Genomic DNA, 5,136 nt, shown 5'->3' on the forward strand with positions numbered 1-5,136 from the left:
TTTCTGGCTTCCGAGTTTCGGCTGGCTACTTGGATGTCAACCGACGCTTGGGAGCGTATCCCGACGTCGGAGAGCCATAAAGAGGATTGGTTGGCCAAGAGTACAAGTGCACTAAAAAAAAGTTCGGGAGTGGTCGGAGCTCGTCGCCGGTCCAGAATAGGAGACCTTTATCCGCCGCTTCAACAAGCACGACTCCAAACCCACCAAGTTCCAATACTACCCAGTGAGTTACGCGTTGAATTTCGACGACGGGTTTGAGCAGAGTGGTTACCTGCAGGGACAGAGCCAGAAATTCTGTTGAGGGCGGGCGAAACAGTATAGACGGATTCAGGAATTTTTTTCAGAAAAGGCGAAACATTAAAACAAAAGAGATAATTACAATATATGGACGAAAAATAAAACACATCGAAACTTTATAAAAATATTCATAATTGTAAAACTATGTTGATGCTAAGATTAGAACCCTTAACCTCATTATTACCAAAGATATACTTTACCACCTACTCTAACTCCCTTCTTGTTAACATTTTATAGTTTTTTTATACTAATACTAAAATATGTACTATATATACATATATACATACAAATACTATATATGGGGTGGGGGTGGAGTGAGGGGGGGCAGCCGCCCCCCATGCCCCCCCTCTCCCTCCGTCCCTGGTTACCTGTATGACGACCATGTCCCCCGGGATTTCTCGTCGAGATATGCAACGTTTCCAGCATGTACATAATAATTCAGATGGGAATGAAGATGAAATATACGCTCAATAGGGGAAATGACGTTTTTACCCTTCAAATTGACGTCCACTTAACCAGATCTGACGTAAACACTACAATTAGAAAGATTTTGATAGTAAGTGGTTAAATTGTCCAAAGAGAAAATTACACTTTTGGTCCTATAACTATTGTGGTCTTGTTAATTTCAGTACTCGACTTTAAAAACTAACAATTTAGTCCCGTAACTATGCATTTTTAACACATTTGATCCACCCGGTCAAATGTCGCCGGAAAAACGTAAATGTTTTTAAAATTTTTATTACTGGGGGCAAAACTGTCATTTTACATTATTAAAAAAAAAGTTATTTGCTCCTTCTCCTTCGTGTACACAATTAATCTCGCTGCCGGAAGGGGAAAGCATCGACTGTTTCGCCGGGAAAAAAAATTGCTTCATCTCGCTGCCTGAAGGGGGAGGGGAAGCAGCGACGGTTTCGCTAGGAAGCCAAGCCCGCTTACGCAGTGCTTGAAGGGTTTGAACTCTCTTTGAATCTCCTTTTTCTTCTCCTTCTTCTTCTTCCCTGATTTTTGAACACTCGCAGCGACGGAGCCAAAGGGGGGGGGAGGGGGGGGGGCAGGGGGACAGCTACCCCACCCCCACCCCATATATAGTCTTTATATATATATATATATATATATATATATATAGTATAGGTTTTAGTATTAGTGTAAAAAAAACTATTAAATGTCAGCAAAAAATGAGTTAGATTAGTTGGTAAAGCACATGTTTTGTAATAATAAAGTTCAAGGGTTCAATTCCTAGCATTAACATAGTTTTACAATTTTTTTTACTCATTCCGCTATGACTTCAACACAGTCACATTTTTAACAACTTTTTTAATATTTCACACACACACACACACACACACACACACACACACACACACACACACACACACACACACACACACACACACACATATATATATATATATATATATATATATATATATATATATATATATATATATATATATATATATATATATATAACATTTTTTTATATTAATAATGAGATGTGTAATTTATAATGTGTTTTCAATTCAAATTATTTTATCAAATTAATTATGTTTCATATTTTGTTATGAATATTTTTTTTTTAAGTTTCGACGTGTTTTATTTTTCGTCTATATCCAACAATATTTTTTAGATAATTTATTTATTTTTAAATTATCTTTTTTTTTTGTTTTAATGTTTCGCTTTTACTGGAAAAAATTTATGAATCCGTCTGTACTTTTTCGCCCCCCTCAACAGAATTTCTGCCTCCGTCCATGAACACTCCTCGTTATTTCTTCTTTTTTATCTTTTTGAGTTTTCATTATTCTAGGCGTGCTGCAAGTCCAGCATCCTTTATTTGTTTTAGGGAAAATGGCATTTTTTCCCACTGTGTTGTTTACTAATAGCACATTTTTTCCCTGTGTTGTTTATGTAACCACTTTATCCCCCTCAATTGTTTTTGAAGTGGCTATTTTCCCCCCTCTCCGTTAAGTAAGTGTTAGGGCGGTTAAATATGAGGGTAAAAATGACATTTCACTTATTATTATTATTATTATTATTATTATTATTATTATTATTATTATTATTATTATTATTATTATTATTTTTCGCCGATGATAGCTTGCTTTTCTTTATAGCTACTTCTGAAGAGGCTGCAGCGGTGAAGGAGTGACTCACTGTTTATGAATCCATATCCGGCCAATCTGTGAATTTTAATAAATAATGTATATATTATCTTTAGCCGGAATACAGGAGATTCGATGTTGCTCGAAATGGCGTTATTGGTGTTCTGAATGTTAATGCCGCCGCAAATATTGGTACTTACTTGGGTTTGCCAATGGGAATTGGTCGTAATAAACGGGAAAGTTTCTCCTATCGGGAAACAAAATTAAGGCATCGTCTAGCTAGGAGGTTGGTACAAGAAGATTCTTTCCTGAACAGGTAAAGAAGTGTTAGTTGAAAAGTGTTGCACAGGCATTACCAACTTATACTATGAGCATTTATTATCTTCCTTCATCATTTTGTGATCACATTGAAAGGATAATGAATCAATATTGGTGGTGCAACCGTGGTAACCAAGGTGGGGGTGTCCGTTGGATTTCTTGGAAACGGATGTGTAAACCCAAATCGGTTAGAGGACTTCGTTTTAAGGATTTAAATAAGTTCGACATTGCTTTACTTGTGAAGCAAGATTGACGTTTATTAACAAACCCTACATCTTTGGCAGCCCAGATTTATAAGGCCAGATATTTCCCGAATGATGCATCATTTCTTGGAGGCAAAAATAGGAGCCAACCCTAGCTACCGATCAATTTTAGCCGGCCAAGATATACTGCGAAAGGGTTGCTTTCAACTTATTTGAGATGGTTCAAAAACGTTAGTCTAGAAACATCCGTGGTTATCCGATGTCCACGATCCCTTCATTCGAACTCCATCACTTGTTCAACATCAGAATATGAAGGTAAGTGATTTAGTAAACCAAGAAACGAAAGACTAGGATTTATCTGTTCTGACTGGTTTATTCGAAGCACGAGATGTTGAGCAGGTTATCAAAATCCCTATTTCCAGTTCCTTCGACGACGTGTGGTGTTGGAGAGGAGACATCAAAGGGCAGTATTCAGTGAAGCATGGATACAGACTTTTGAATACACTGCAAGATGGTGAGCCGGTCTGTCCTAACCGGAGAAAAGTGTGGGATTTAAAGGTTCCTCCTAATTAAGGTCCTAAATTTTATATAGCGTTGTATCCATGGAGTTCTTCCGACCATGATGGCCCTCTTTGCACGAAGAATATAATGTGTGTGGTTACTATTTGTCATCTTTGTAGGCAGCATCCTGAGACCCTACTACACCTCATGTTCGAATGTGTCTCTGTAAAACCTCTGTGGAATGAGATGGCTTGCCCACTGCCGGTTGAGGAGGATGACTTTGCTACATGGTCTATGAAGTGGCTGACTCAATCTGATCATGGACTGAAGCTCAAATGCATTGCTAATTGTTGTTAGAATTTAATGTGTTTTGTGGCTCAAATTTGTGGCGATTGCGTCATCCTCAACACCATCCATGTCGCACACGTTCCTCTCCTCAATCCGCAGCCACGTTTCCCTACCTCAATGTACATGCCACATTTATCTCTCTTCTTGCATGTATAAATAGTTTTAGTTTCATTGTTTTCAATGCATCACATATCAATTGTAATTCATTCTACAAGCATTTCATTTGCTTTCTTTTATTTCCTCACGTATATATATATATATATATATATATATATATATATATATATATATATATTTGTTTTCTTTTACTCTTTTTGAGATTAATATATATATATATTTGTTTTCTTTTACTCTTTTTGAGATTAATATATATATATATATATTTCTATAACACTTGTTAGGAATATAGCGGAATAATGCGGAAGTGAATAATTGAAAATTGAGAATTATAGAAGTTAAATGAGTTAATACCCAAAATAGTCCCTCGACTATGCCATAATTACCAATTTGGTCCTCAACTACCATTCTTATCCAATTAAGTCCTCAACTATGTAACTTTTACTCAATTAAGTCCTCAACTATACAATTCTTACCCAATTTAGTCATCAACTATACAATTCTTACCCAATTTAGTCCTCTGTATTAATTTGACTGTTTGTTGACTGTCAAAAGTCGGGATAAAATTATAATTTTACAAGATTTCTCCTTCCTCTCCATTTAGCAGCGCCAAACCATGCAGCAATACACTCCGATCAGATTTCGATCGTCAAAAAAATCGTTGGAAATCAAATTCATGGGCTATCCAATGCATAACCACTACTTCGATACTGACATGTTTAGAACCCAACCGGAGCTTATTGCTACATGGTTTGGCGCTGCTAAATGAGGAGGAAGGAAAAAACTTGTAAAATTACAACTTTATTTCCACTTTTGACAGTCAACAAACAGTCAAATTGACAAATGACTAAATTGGGTAAAAATTGTATAGTTGAGGACTTAATTGGGTAAGAATGATAGTCGAGGACCAAATTGGTAATTACAACATAGTTGAGGGACTATTTTGGGTATTAACTCAAGTTAAATACTAGGAAAATATATTAAAATGACAAAATATGAAATAATGAATATATATATAATAATAATCTCTTAAAGAAAAAACAAAGAGTATATATATGTATATGCGTAAGGGACAAAGAATGAAAGGATTAAAAGAGATAATGAATAAAGTGGAATAAGATAATGAGCAAATTACAAAGCAAATGCAAAAGGCTATTTATACAATTGAAAGGAGAAAATGGCGCATGAAACAATGGGAAAAAGAGAACATGTCGGCAGTTCGTGAATGCTAGAGTGCAACGTGGATGGTCATG

This window comes from Ipomoea nil, unplaced genomic scaffold (genome assembly GCF_001879475.1).
Source record: "Ipomoea nil cultivar Tokyo-kokei standard unplaced genomic scaffold, Asagao_1.1 scaffold2580, whole genome shotgun sequence".
NCBI classification, from domain to species: domain Eukaryota; kingdom Viridiplantae; phylum Streptophyta; class Magnoliopsida; order Solanales; family Convolvulaceae; genus Ipomoea; species Ipomoea nil.